This window comes from Haliaeetus albicilla, chromosome 11 (assembly GCF_947461875.1).
Source record: "Haliaeetus albicilla chromosome 11, bHalAlb1.1, whole genome shotgun sequence".
Classification (NCBI taxonomy): domain Eukaryota; kingdom Metazoa; phylum Chordata; class Aves; order Accipitriformes; family Accipitridae; genus Haliaeetus; species Haliaeetus albicilla.
Genome location: NC_091493.1, coordinates 14,024,565 through 14,039,366, shown reverse-complemented (window position 1 = coordinate 14,039,366; position 14,802 = coordinate 14,024,565). Strand labels below are relative to the sequence as shown.

The 14,802-nt window shown below is 43.1% G+C and overlaps 1 protein-coding gene across 8 annotated transcripts in view; it reads left to right on the top strand.

The window, feature by feature from the left end:
• ZMIZ1 (zinc finger MIZ-type containing 1) overlaps window positions 1–14,802 on the top strand; it is a 361,777-nt gene that overhangs the window by 109,448 nt on the left and 237,527 nt on the right. For 5 of the 8 annotated variants that reach the window (XR_011326825.1, XM_069796196.1, XM_069796197.1 and 2 more), the window contains exon 1: window positions 14,149–14,234. The exons of 2 other annotated variants lie outside the window; for them this stretch is intronic. The gene's annotated coding sequence lies outside the window, so the exon portion shown is untranslated. Of the gene's footprint in view, window positions 1–14,148; window positions 14,235–14,802 lie in introns of those variants that run through there. One more of the 8 variants, XM_069796195.1, reaches the window with a different exon arrangement.

Genomic DNA, 14,802 nt, shown 5'->3' with positions numbered 1-14,802 from the left:
GGGCTGCTGTTTTGTGTGTCTGCACCAGTGATTTTGAGGTAGGCTGGCAGAGTCTCTGGGTTGAAACCCAAGTGTTGGTGGCTGGCAGGCATGGCGGCCAGCATGTCTAAGCGCAGTTGGTTATAAAGAGCCCTTGTGCGTGCTCAAAAGAGGTGGGATTATGAATGTGAAACTGTTGAAACCATCCTTCGCCTTTGAGTTTAAAGAAATTCCATTTGTTTTAAAAATGGATTCAACACCTAGGTATCCTGCTTTAACACAGGTTGATGTATATAGGATCTTGTAGAAGGTGCAGGGGGGCTAGTTTTGGAGCAAAGCAGATCGTTGGCAGATTTCGCATCGAGTATGTGTGCACCAAGTTATTCTTAGCACGAGTGGAGCCCAGTCAAAAGACTTGTGGTTTGGGTCCTATTCGGATGTATTTTAAACTAATGCTGTGCATAATTGGCATTAGTTAAGGGGAAAATGTAGTGCTCTTTGCTTACATCATACAAGGTAAAATTAGTGACCAAATTAATAATAACTCATTTTTCAGGCATGGACTGAAAGCCAGTTGCATGGCAGTACTGTATGGGAAAGAAGCAGCCAGCTCAGTTTTTACATTGTGCTCGTTAATATTTTCCTCCTCCTTCTATCCTTTATGTTGACATTAACGTTAATTAGTTACTTGCAGCAACCAAAAGTATTGATGAAAGCCCATGAACCCAATGTGCTTTTGTAAAATTAGTTTCCTGCTTAAGCAGATATTTCTCTAGTAATTGACACAAACCAGCCTCAGACGGGGAGGCAGAGGTAAGCTGGTGGTGTGATTAATTCACCATGTTCTGTGGTTATTTCATGTTTATAGTAAAGAGAAGACTGTAAATATAGGGCCAGATGCTCCACCTGTGTCCTCAGCTGAAGACCTGGCCTGAATAATTTATTAAGGTGCTATCGTTTACATTCTCTTCAACTAGAGGTCTTACCATAAAAGCACTAGAATTATAAAACCTTCCTCTTGTTTTCCTTTACCTTTGTTAAAATAGTGGAACACTACAGGCAATCCTAATACTGGTGCAGAATAACAAACCATACATGCAAATGCTACAGTATGTATACTGCAATATGGGAAAAATAACCACCCATTTGTAACGGTATTCTCTCAAATGCTTACTAATGGCAGGTGTTAAAGTGACTCATCTAATGTTTTAAGGACACATTGAAGCGGTTGGTTGGCTGGTTTGTTTTAAGATTAATAAATAGGCTCTTTTGTTATCCCACATAACATAGAGATAAGAAAATTGCATCACATAAGAACTGATCCCCAGTAACATTTTCTCTTTGAAGGGATAAGTAGTTACCTGGTGCCAACCTTGTGGCTTTAGTGTGATCTCCCAAATAGCGTAGAAGCTTGCTACTTTAAATACTGACATTCAAACAGATAATATTCCCTTCTGTCTCACAGGACAGCTCATCCTCCTGATTTTCCCTCTGTTTTGTTTTCTGATTTTCCTTTTTGTGTAGGAATGTCTAAATACTATAAAAGGTCAGGTGGTTTCTGTCTGAGTAATGGATTGCTCCAGGCTTTAAAAATGATGCCTGTTTATGGTCCTGCCATCTGCAGGAGCAGCAGCCTATCATAAAGTTACTGTATTGATCTGTCACTAGTGCTGTCTTGTCTGCCAAATGAAAAATGGCTTAAACTCGTAACCTGGACCAGCAGTTTTCTTATTGTAAGCCAGACAAAAATGCTATTGATCTTCTTTGCCGAAGTGTTATTTTCACAGCTTGCCAGCATGAACACACTGTTGTCCTTACTCAGGGCTAATTAGCTAATAATTTAATGCAACTGAGACAGCAGTCTCAGTTTGGTTTAGCAGCAAGGGAATATACTGTAACTTCAAAAGTATGGGACCTTTTTAAAGCATGGTCATGATTGCAGTGTGTGTCTGAAATTTTACACTCTCGCTTCAAGTTTGATTTCCTCCCCGCTAAAGAATAACAGTCTACTTAGATTGAGGTGTGCTGTTGCTTTAGGATTTATGGGAAGCAAAAGCTAGATGCCGTGTTGGTATCTGTAGTCTTGTATGGTGCTCTTGGTTATGCACTCGCACTTTAGCTTTATGATCACTTCTTGAGTGACATCATCAAATAGTTCATTGAATTAATCATGGAACCCTGTGGTTCATGAGCTACAGACCAGATAGATTCAGTCATGTCTGAGAAACAGCCGATTATACCTTTTTTGGTTGGTTCATTTTGTTGTGTTGTTTTTTTGGTAAAACACTAACCAAACAAAAAATCCACTGCTAAATTGTTGTTTTAAATCAAAGTTTATATGATGGATCCTTCTTCCTAAGAAATACATTTTCTTAATCCTCCTATTGCTATACAGGCCAGAAAGTTGCAAGGAGATTCAGGCTGGAAGCATTGGGAAAGATGTAATCTGCTCACACATGTTGCAAACTCATAGGAGTCTTCCACAAGGTTTTTTGATCTTTTCATGCAAATATTTGGAGAATTAGGTGTATGAATGGAGATAGGCTACTTCCAGGCCCTAGCTGCATAAAAGAAGCAACTAGTATAACTTCAGATGGGGGGGATGGCTTAATGTCATTCAGCCCATGTTTAATCTTGTGCGTGGTTCTCCTGGCTTGTCTCATACTCTTGTGGTGGTGAAAGATACAGCCTGTACAGCATTTCTTTTAGAATAAACAGTAATAAAGGCTTCTGAAATATAATTATAAGCATTTTGCCAAAAAGAGATAGCAGACATCATCTAGCAGTTTTCAGCTGTTAAACATTCTTTAAAAGTTCTTGACCAAAGGCAGCTTCTTCTGTATTCTTCGCCCAGCCAGCGTAGGCCACGTCTTAGTTTATATTTCAGAATTATGCGTCATTCAAGTTGTATCTTTGTTCTCTGTTCCACATTGCTGAGCACAGTGTGAGGCAGGGTGTACAGGAGGCGGAAGAAAACAGATAATCCCTCAGGGACGTTATTCTTTACATTTCATACATTAATTTCTCTCAAGTGTGGGTGCATATGTTAATTTTGTATATGAAAAAGGCGTTTAATCTATGAGGACACTTAAAATTTGCTTGAAATAAGGGAACTTTTAATCTCTGAAAGCATCCCCAAAGTGCAATTAACTATTCTGATGTCCTGATGACTCAACAGATGCTTCTGTAAACTAGAACACATCTGTCAGATTACAGAATTGATATGCCACTATGTGTGATTTAAAACGACTGCCCATAAATGGATGTATTGTGATAAATATCATCTAGATGGCAAGGATGTCCATCTTTTCAATAGTCCTGTAATAACATTTCACAACGCACTATTCATTGTCACTCTCTGGAGGTTCCTGTAGTCATGCGAAATGTCCGACTCTTCCTTCGTATCTTTGTAAACTTACTTGGGTTTTTCTGCATCTTCTTGGCTCCTTTTTAACACATGCAGGCTATTGAGGGGTATTTTTGATAAAACAGTAGAATGAAAGATTTTTCTAAGCCTTTCTGAAGATTCCCTGTAGCCAATTCAACTGATTTTAGACTGTACTCCATCTGTCTAGGAAAGAAAGAAAATACATTAGTAGTCCACACATGAGCAGCTTATTAGTTCATTTGGTGTGTGCAGTACAGTGATTCAAGACTGATCTAAAATATTCATCCACAATTACTGGTGCAGCACAGTTCAAAGTGCTTCAAATCTGTGGGTTTGACTGAGAAATTTAAGGAAAATAGCTGCAAATTGATTCTGTATGTAATTAATGAAACATTTCATTCTTATGTAAATATTAAATGCTTGGGTATTTTTTTTCCCTTTTCTTCCTTTCCTCTTACTGAGCTCCCCCTCCCTGACCTCCATTATATGTTTGTTTGTTTTATGGGATGGTGGGTGGGCTGGCATGGGGGCATATTCTCTTGGGAGGAAGAATTAATAGCGGAGTCCTGTGACTCATTCACTGAGCAAACAGCTGTTCTCCCTCCAATTCACCCCTCCTCAGATGTCCATCCCACCCCCGGAGAATTGCTGCCAGAAGGCAATTGTGTGCCTCTGCCTCAGTTGTCGAAACTCTCCGTCCATTTTCTTAACGAAAATGCACTTTCCTGGGCCGAACCACCCTGCGCGCATGCAAAGCGGAGGTGTGGATACGAGCCCCCCCGGCCAGCTCCGTGGTGGGGAGCCCCCTCTCCGTCAGAGGGACGTGGCAGATGGTCAGTGGCAGCCACATCTCAAAGTGCCCGAGCGAGATTTTCCAGGGCTCACCTCTTACAGAGTAGTGCCTTTGCCACAGCAGTACCTGTTCAGAGCTGGGGCTGGATGCTAGTGGCTTTAATATGGGTTTATGGCTTTAATAATATGGGTTAAAAGCTTTTGGCGTGTTGGAGGGAAAGGGCTTTCAAGGACAGGAGAGAGGTGAGGGGAGGTTTGTGCGGATGTAGGGAGTGAAGTTGGTGAGGCAGGGCTGGGGTTTTGTTTAGGGTCTCTCCCTCCCTCTTTCAGTGTCACAGAAAATTAATCAGAGTTTTACAAATGCTATCAGTGGAAGAGTTTAAGAACAGCCTGCAGTAAAACTGAGGAGATCCCGAGGCAAACTTCAGCTTGTTTTGAAATGACTGTCTTTCCAGCTCAAATGTCCACACAGAACACAAATTGTGCAACGTTGCCTGCTCTCGGCTGCCTCTCCGAGCTGCCGATGACCTCGAGTTTCAGCGTGGGCAGCCTGGCAGGGCTTGGCATGAGGGGAGGCCCTGGACCCTGCCCTGCAGCCCTCCGGGGGACCAGAAAACCAGGATCCAGGGCTACCAGTTTGGGAGTACTTGCATAACAGCTTGTGTGATAGACAGCAAGGAGCGTTCATCTGCTGCGACCAAATGACTTGCAGGGAAGATGGGGGAAAGACTGCTCTGCTTCTAGCTATCAGATCCCGAGATATGACTCTTCCTCTGAGGCATCTGTGCAATTATTCCTTTCGGTGCTTTTATTTCATTAATTTGCATAAAATGCTTGGATATCTAAAATTGTGTTTGCCTGCATCTTACTTGGGTTGTGGTGTTGCAGCTTTCCTGCTTTGCGCTTCCCTGGCATGACAGCGCTGCTGACGCAGGAAGAGCAGGCGACAGCCCCCGTGCTACCCCATGTGCAGACGTAGGTTTGCGTGTATGCGCACATGTGTGGCATTTAATCTTGCAGAAGAAGATGGTTAGACTATGGTGTGTTCGGTGAGCTGATGTGAGGGCGGTCAAGAAAAAGGACTTGGCAATGGATAGATTGGAATTTGCGTGAAGTGCTTAGCTTCCCATTTAGAGAGAGATGCGCTCATCCATAGGTTTTGGCACACCTTCTAGGGACAGTGGCTAAACCCAATGAAATTAGTGTTTGTAATTTTTAATTGATGAGTTGATTGGCAGCAATATAGGATGTTAAAATTACTTTTTTTTCCCTTCCATGCACGTGAACTTGTTTTCCTTAATGTTGGTCTTTAGCAATCACTTGAACTGCTTTCTGTTCAAATACCTGTTTACTGGTGAGTTCCATTTTGATTTAACTAAAAGGGGCGAAACACCCTTCTTGTCTCCATTGCCACGAGTGGAAGATAGTGGCAGGAATGGAAATTTGTATATTGATCAAGTTTAAAAGGTTATTAGGCAGGGACGGTAAAAAAATCTGCCCCTGATTTCACATTGCTTACCTTTAAGCTTTATTTCAGATAGGAGAATGTGGGAGAAGGAGATAGGTTATATATATTTTCTTTAGATACTTCAGTAAGAGCTCTTAGATACTGTTCTTTGGTTCTGAAAATGAATGCACCTAATTTTTAACTTCCTCTGTTTTAAGAGGTTAAACTGGAGGGGTTTTAGCTTTCTGCTGCTAAGGTCAGAGCCCTCTTTTGTCATTGTTATTTGAGGCAAGTGGACAAAGGAAAATTGGGGGGATTTCAGCTAAGTTCTACAAAAGGGTTTTAGTAAATGGGGGGGTCCAGTTCAAAAATGCAGGACAGAAGTCGGGCGTACTTTCCACATGAAAAAACTGTTTAAAAAGTACTTTTTAGCTAAGAAGAAATGAAGAGGGTTTTTTTCCTCATAAAACCTGGGCACAAAGCTTGGAAAGTGTTTAAGGCTTTGTGGGTTTCTGTTCGTTTGTTTGTTTTTAAAGTTTTCTTTAAAAAAAATCTTTCCCTCATTTTTGTGCTCCCTTTCTGCATTATGTGTATTGCTGTATATGCAACCCTGTTTCATACTGTGTTAGGGCAGAACATTTTCTGATGAAGATGAAACAAAACATTTTGTTTATAAACAAAAGATGTTTAGTGTAATAAAACAAAGTGGAAAAGATACACCACCACCATCACAAGTGTAGCGTTTTAAGTTTCTTTCACCCCAGTATTTTTCCCTTAATGCACGTTTTGGGTTCGTCCCCCATCCCTGCCCCCCCCCCAGCAAAAATAATGTGCATGTATTGCATTCAGCTCTAAGCCATTTGCTGTGCTACTGTGCTTAAGTAGTAATACCATAAAGATTTAAAATAATATTCTACTGCCAAATAGAAGACATTTGTTAGTCTCGGAGATGATGGCTTAATTTTTAGTATTCCTTGATGTTTTCTATCTTGACATTTCTTACGACCTACAATTAAAATTACTTTAGCAAAGTCTAAACTTATATCCAGATTGCTGAGTGTGGTTGAGTGTCTCCAGGGAGAGCCTTGAACTGCTCACTAAATCAATTTGTTCTTTTCTCAAAACAGATTAAATATGTTTTACCACTTTAAATTTAAAAATAAATAACCCCATATGACATAACTGCTACATGTAAAATTAAAAATGTGCTCTGTGTGTGTTGAAGGGTAGTAATTTTGATGCCAATGCTGTGCTGATAGTATTCCACCAGAGAGAGGACTGAATGGTTAAAAACAAGCATGTCTAATCCTGTCTCGCTGTTCTGCTAGTCTCATTTGAGAATTAAGTTGATGGCACACAACTTGGGTGGGTGCTCACTACTAGATGTGGCAATAATCTTCTTTAGCAGAGCCTGAGACACTCCTGAGACACTGCCTCCACTGCACTGCCTCCCTGGAGTTAGATTTTATTTATTTATTTATTTATTTTAAATTCATCTTGTTCATGGATACTGCTTTATTTTCAGGTCAGCCTTCTCCTACCTATTCCTTTAGCAAGATTAGCTGCAGAACTTGCTTGTGACTCACCTGTACCTAGTTGATGCTTCAAGTATAATTTCAGTAGATGACTCCTGCCTACAGTTTATTTTGTATCCAACACACCAGAGAAGCAGAAGGGAAATCAGTAGCTTCTGGTGCTTTGCAAATCTGTGGAGGATATGCAGGCAGCTGTACACGGGGAAAGTCAGATGCACTGGCTATGCCAGAAGCAGCCTTTGTTCCTTCAAATCACTTCCATGGCTGTGCTTGAGTGGGTTATTGTTTAAGGCTGTGTAAGTACAATAGGATATAAGGGAAAGGGAAGGGGAAAATTTTTCTAAAATAGAACAAAACAAACTAAAAAAGTTGCTACGGAAATAGATGGCAAATGGTCTCTAATAATGGGATTTTACAAGAGATGTCCAATTTCCAGAACAATGGTTCAGTTTAAGCCAAGGTTAATAGTGCTCGTTATCCTACGCCTGTGAGTTGGCAACTCGGTCTTCTGCTATAAACACATGCAGTCTAATATGCTGCTGTCTGCTGCGGACTAGGTAGGAGCCGTTCCTGCAGTGGTCGCTTGTGAAATGATAACGAATTGCAGACTTTAATTGTTTTGGATTCATCTGCTGCTGGGCTGATCTGTGCTATTGCTGGCTGCGGTGCTGCTGGACTGGAGCAAGCGCTGGAGGAGGAGCAGCTGGGCTGGGAGGGGTGCAGAGCTCCACTGGGCTGACTCCCTCGCACAGTGTAGACGCACCAAATCTTTCTTATTTCAGCTTGGGCCAAAGCCACCTGCATCTGGTTACTGTTTCACGGCAAAGCTGTGGCGTGTGTCTTCACAAAGGTGCACCGAAGTGCCCGTCCTCCCAGTCCTGTTTCCCTGTGTCTGCTTACACCCCTTCTTCCCTCCTGGTGCTGGATCCCTGATCCAGCCTACTGACCCGATGTGCAGCCCCTTAAATCTGGAGCGTGGGACTGGGAGGGAGGCAAGGTGCGGCGCTGCCCTGGGAGCTTGAGGGTTTCCAGGGTTGTGGCAGGAGAGCAGACATGGACAAGAGCGATGTTGGCCTGGGGGCTTTAGGTGCGCGGAGCCCATCTTAAGTTTACATGCAGTGTGGAGAAGAGAGCCAGACTGAAAAAGTGGTTCTTCTAGCAACGAGGTTTTTGTGGAACAAGTTGGGAGACGCGAAGGATTTTGTTGTTGTTGTAAACTGAAGATCATGATATTGCTTACTGCGCCTGTTAGGTCTTATATATGGAGGGTATGACGCAAGCCTAACGTTCCCTTCCATCTCAAAGTAAAGAAATTGCAACTTCATGGCTTTCTATATCCAAGAAAAAGTATACTCCAGTTACGGTTGGTTTTTGTGGTTTGTTTTGGGTTTTTGGTTTTTTTTTTTAAATAATGTGAAATACAATTTTGAGATGGATTAATTTCTGTTTATGCAAAGAAAAAATTAAAGCTAAGTTTTTGTTAAAAATCAGGAAAACTGAGGAAATGGTGACTGAATAAACAAAACTTTTGCTTCTACCCCAGTGAAAAATGGGGGGGCGACAGGCAAAAAATGAAAATATTTACTCCTGCGATTTGTTCTTCTTTTGCTCTACCGTGGTAGCATACTGTCTAAGAGGGTGAGCCTGGAAAATGTCCCAGGAGATCACGATGTTGCACAGCAACCACAGGTTTGATGGCATGTCTAAGCGGCTGCGGCGTTCGGCATGGCGAGCTTCACCATCGCCCCCCGCAATCTGCCCTGCAAGAACCTGTTTTGGGAACAAACTGCATTGGGAAGAAATGCTGTAGCATGGGAGAGCTGGCCAAGGGTTTGCCTGGGACTTTAAGGGGCACAGAGAGCCCTGGTGGGGTGCAGGCAGGGGGCTGATGCCAGGGCTTGCTGGGGCAGGGAGGAGGATGTGTTTGGTGGTGCCAGGCGGGGAACACGGACAGTTTCAGTACAGCGTGGCCGCTTTCTGTGGCTTTCTGCCGCTTGTTTTTGGAAGGAGTGTTCATCCTTTCTGTTCCATCAGATGAATGTCTGTTTTACAACCTTGTGGCTGCTGCATTTTGGTGGGATGTGTTCGTGTGCTTTTGGTTATCATTTTAATAAGGATTACTGAGGACCAAGTCTAGGCGTAGGCAAAGTTGAAAGTTGTCAGTTTGAAGCTGCAGTCCCTCTGCCCCTCTTCCTTCTGCTTCCTTTCCCCCAGATCTTTTCTTCCCAACTTTACTCTCCTTCCTTACCCCGTGTCTGCCCAAGAAAGGAGCACACCAACCTGCTTTGAGCTTAGTCTCTCTCTCTTTCTCCCCTGCCGCCCCAAACCCCTCACCTATTTTGCATTGCTTACTTTAGCAACATTTTATTCTTCTCTTTCATATAAAACTAGCAGTCTACCCCTTTTTTTGGCAGAGGACAACCTCCAGTGCTTGTCAGGCGTACACTCAGTGTTGATTCCAAGTTGCTTTAGAATTTAAAAAAAGCCCAAGTTTCTAAAAACTCCCAAGTCGATAGAAGGCTATGATACCTAACAAGGACTGCATATAATATTTAAATACTCTGTAGAAGTTTGTAAATTTTCCCGCGTGGCAGAAGTACGCCTGTTGGCCAGTAAGCTTATTTAGGAAGTGCAGCACTCTCTGTTCTTCACTTATGACCCAGTTACAGCTCTGGAAAAATGAGAGGTTAGGATTGCTGACACACTGTGGTTTTACAGGAATTTTGAGTTTGAACATATTCTGCAGTTCAAGGAGAATAATGCTGGAACTTGGAAATAACTTGTAAAAGTAGAAAAATACCCTGAAGCGCACCTGCCTTAAGTATTTCCATAAGAAGATTGTACAACATACTTAACTGTCTATCTTTGCAGTATTTCTGTTTTCCAAGAATTTCTGTGTGTGTGTGTTTTGTATTTGCTATCTCTTTGTTTTTGTTTGGGTATGTAGAGGCCAAGTGGTATTTTGTGTGTGGAAACTGAAGGTTTTGCTCTTGGTTACCCTTAGAATTTTATTTATTTACAGTTATTTAAGTCCAGCACAGGCTGAGTGCTGAGGTGTAGACAGTGAGATACTCTGGGGTCCCTCTTGCTTTCCTCCGAGGATGAGGCTGAGGAAGATCTGTGATAGTCCAGGAAGATCTGTAATAAACCCATCTCTAAGAACTGGCAGCCACCAGGTGGGACCAGGATGTGATGAGAAACCAGGGAAAGTTGTTTATGCTTGACCCAAGTCCATTGCAATGATGGGGCTGAGACATAGGAGGCCTAAAGATGAACTCTGTGTTGCTTCTCTGCTGGGATTTCTTCCAGTTCCCCCCTTCAGTGTTTCTTACATGCTTTAATTTTAAGACTTGCTGTGATGCACAGTTTGATCTGGGTGTTTCCCTTACGTACTTTGACCTTTTCCATTGATTCATCTTGGCAAAGTCACTGAGAACCAGAGTGCCATGTTAAAAGGAAAATGTTGCAACTGTGTGGTATACTGGGCCTAAATTGCTGGGCTTGGTGGCAGGGGCTGCAGGGGTGGAGGGCATCACCTGGGCTGCACTTCAGGAATGCCCCCGAGGGACTGTGGCTGCCCCAGACTGGAGTGAGGGCACCCCTGAGGGACTGCAGCCACCCCAGGCCAGAGCGAGGACATCCTTGAGGGACTGGGACCAGTGGAGGAGGAGTCCAGGCTGGGACAGGGGACATCGAGTGAAGCAGCAAGGAGCAGTGGAAGGACAAATGAGGAGTGAGGAGGAGCAGACAGAAACCACTGCACCCACAACCCACAGCCTCCTGGGCTGCCTGTTGCCTCACCAAAGGCATTGGGCTGGACCCTGCGTGAGGCATGGCAGAAACAAGGGAGGTTAGAGTAGCGAAGGGGGAGAGAAAAGGTGTTTGGCTGAAGTTGAGCCTTGGGATGGCAGAAGAAAAGACTCTCCCTCAGTGTTTGCTGAACTGTTTAGTCTCCTTTTTTCCCCTCAACTCCTGAAACAGTAATTAAAAATGTGTTAATTGGCAATAAATAAAGTAAAATAAAGTAAAATTCCCTGAGTTGAGATTGTTTTGCCTGTGACGTACAGACAACAAATTTGGGGGATTCTCGTACTTCTTTTCCAGTTTTTGAGTCTTTGGGGTTTACCTTAATCACCTTTACAGCTTTGCTTTTGAATTTTGGAGGCCTAGGGATACATCCTTTAAAACAAACAAACAAAAATCTGAAAGCTGAAATTTTTATGTGATGATGAGACTTTGGAGAGCTGACTTCAGGAAAAATTCCTAGTATTGCAGGAGACATGAAAAATCACCAGAGTTGGCAGCCCTGCTGTGCTGCCTCTCCTTCCTCAACTTCTGCAGCCTTCCCTGCTTGCATTGGTCGTCTCCTTCACCGTATTGATTTTTACGGTGTAATCTACTCGGAGCAAGGGTTTTGTCTATTATGCACTTGTAATGCACCACATATGCATTATTATAGGAATAATCTTGTACAAAGTGCCTGGGATTTCGAGCATCGAGCGGTTCATAGCCAAAAAAGCATTTGGCCAAAAAACCTGCGTTTTTGTGCTCCCTCTGCTGGATCTGGAAGAGCAGGAACTATTCACCAGCCGGAGTGCTGCCCGTTCCCTTCCTCGCTCTTCCCCAGTTCCCACCCAGCAGCTCCCTTTTCGGGCACCGGTGGGCATTTGTGGGAAGGACTTGGTGCTTTCCAGTGTCTGCTCGTGCGGCTGCATCACGGGACATGAACCGGGTACGAATGTGAAAACGGTGGAGATTGTGCGGCATCAAGTTGTGCCGCAGCGAGGAGGCCGTGGGTTCGCACCTGGAAAGGGTGGCTGATGCCAGGTGTAAGGTGTTTCCAGTTGCCTCCTCTTCCCCACCCATCTATTCTCATTTTCAGGTGTAGCCCACCACCCCCATACTGTGCCAGTGAGGCATCTTCCTAGAAATAGAATGAGAGAATGGATCAGGCTTTAATAAAGAGCTAATTTTATTTTTAGAAACTGATTCCAGTTCAGAGCAAAACCCTGTGAAGTGTGCTGGCAGGGGCCGGGGCTGGCGTGGGGGCACGGGAACAGGCTGGGACGGCGGTGGGGGAGACGGTACAGCCCCTGAAGCTGGTTGCATGGTGAAACCCGGGAGCAGATGCTGATGGGGACAGTGCCAGTGTCCTTAGAATAAGCTTGGACCTGATTTGCCAAAGGGGTGGGTGGTCTGTAATGTGAATTCACAGACATGTTAATGGGATAGCCCTCTGAAGAGGTGCTTTCTTAAACAAAGTAGGAATTGTGGTGCCAGTTTTACAGATGGGCAGAACTAAAGCACAGAGGAGGGGAGCGAAGCTTTGGCTCATGTGTTGCAGCAGTGCAGTTTAAGCTGGTTTAAGCAGCCTCTGTTCCTACCCTCTGCCATCACGGCTGAGCACTCCTGCCCTGTGCCCGTTCCCTGAGTTGCGTTGGCACAGCTGTTTACGAGACCATGCAGCTGCGCAAAAGCAGGGTTGGAAGCAAGCATCCAGGAGAGAGAAGTGAGAGGTAAAGTTTAAGCTGCCAAGTAAATGCTACAGCCCAATTTGCCGAAGTCCCATCCCGTGGCACCTGGACTGGTATCCAGCTCCTGGGGCAGGCAGAACAAAAGTTTATCCTTTGAAGGAACAAACTTAGAAATTGGATAAATAACTAATTCCAACTTCATTAAAGACCCAGTCTGCATTAGCTGAGAAAGTCATGTTAACACATACTAAATCTGAATCAATTAACATGTTTTTCCTGGCTTGTATAAGCAGAACAAAAGCACTGGGGAAAACTTCTGGACGAGAATAAATATGTTCTGGGGGAAAACATTCACAGTTCAATGAGGCCTTAAAAGCCAATCATTCACCCAGGGTGCCTGTCAATATGTAACTTCTCTAAAATTGCCGTTTGTTGTGAGACAAGGAAACCAGCAGAGTTCCTGTCTGAAGCAGACGGCCCCTTGGTGGCACTGTATGTGTCGGGGTGGGATGACTGTTTCCAACATATGGTTTTCAGGCATGCTTTTATTCTTTGTGAATTATCAGTGAACAGAATAAATATGACTGCAAAACAAATATTAAATGTGACTAACAAGTTACTTGTAATGACTTGAGGTTTTTCTTCTGTGTTTTTTAAGTCACCTGTGACTTTTGCATCATACGAGTTGTTATGGAAGCGTCTGCTCCCACAGCTGGTCCTTGGGGAGCAACCTGGACTGGCTGCAAATTGTGTGCCTTATTTTTTTTCTGTAATAGTTGCTTTTTCGTGTTTGACGGAAAATTCTTTTGCATGACAGTTATTTGGAAGTTAGTCAGAAGAGAGTCAAAATGTAGTCATAGTGCTCCTTTCTTCAATATTTGCTGAGTTTTGGAGCCTAGTAGTATAAGCCTGTAAGGACACCTTGTCTGCCTGCTAAAACAGCATGTAACAAAATACACTCTGCCCATAAACATTCCCCTGTCTCCCCTTGCAGTCTTTCTTTATAATTAAAAAGCATTTCCTAGAAGTCACAGTGCTGTGCCAACGTAATCCATAAACTTGCTTTGTTTTGCTACAGACAGGATGGTGGTTTTGAGGTATTTTGGTGTATGCGCTTAAGCAGAGTTTGGGGTTGGTTTATTTTTTTAATGGCACTTAGCTCACAACAATCAGTGAATACCCTTTATAAAGAGAATAAAAGAGACTTCAGCATGACCTTTAACTGAAAAAAAAAAAATTACCATTTGGCTCAGGAAATTTTGATATATACCTCAGCAGAATGCTTATTCGCTTTTCCTCATCTCATTGTTACAGGCAAGAAAACTGGTAAGACTTAAAGTGCTGGAGTGAGTCTCAAAAGCTTGGAGGTGGCAGAGCTGGACTGGAACCCCAATCCAGCCTCAGATCTGGTCCTCCAGGCTTGGTCCTGGGACTCCTAAATGCTCTTCATTCATTTCAGATCTGCTCAGTGAGCTTCTTCAAATGCTGCCATGTTATGCAGGAGAACAGAAGCATGATGTGTCTTTATCTTTATTGCAGAAAAATGAATCTTATGTGAGGGCCCCGAGGAAACAGTCCCCAGCTACCAAGAGGAAGAAAGGCCGGTGGGAAATACACAGGTAGGAAAGCTTTATGGACCATCAGGCAGTAAAAACACTTGTGGGCCTTCAGTCTTTTTCCAGGCGCTGCATCGTGTTTTATGCTTTAAGGGCCGATCTGGTCACTATCAAAGTTTATTTGTTGTTTTAAGAAGCAGTCCTGTTTGGTCAATTGATTGCAACAACAAAACACTGCAAGCAAAGCCCTCAGCATAAACATTCCTCAGGCTATCCCTGGTACAATATCGATCCTGATACAGAATACAAACAAATTACTCGTTGCATGAGCCATTCGAGCTATAAAACAGAGCAATAATATGTTCTACTTGCTGCCAATAAATGTGCATTTATAATAAACAAAGTAGAAATGCTTGAGTAGAAATGAACAGTAGTTTCAATAATGTGTTCAATAGCTCATGTCCAGCTGTTGTACAGAATTAAAAAAAACACAGGGTGGACACTCCAGGGTTTCTGTTGCCTGCTTAAGAAAAATAATCTTTGCAAACTTGTTCTGTTGTTGCTTTTGCTTTATTTGTTGTTTGTTTTTTTTTTTTAAATATTTTAAGTATTTTATAAAGTAATAGGTAAT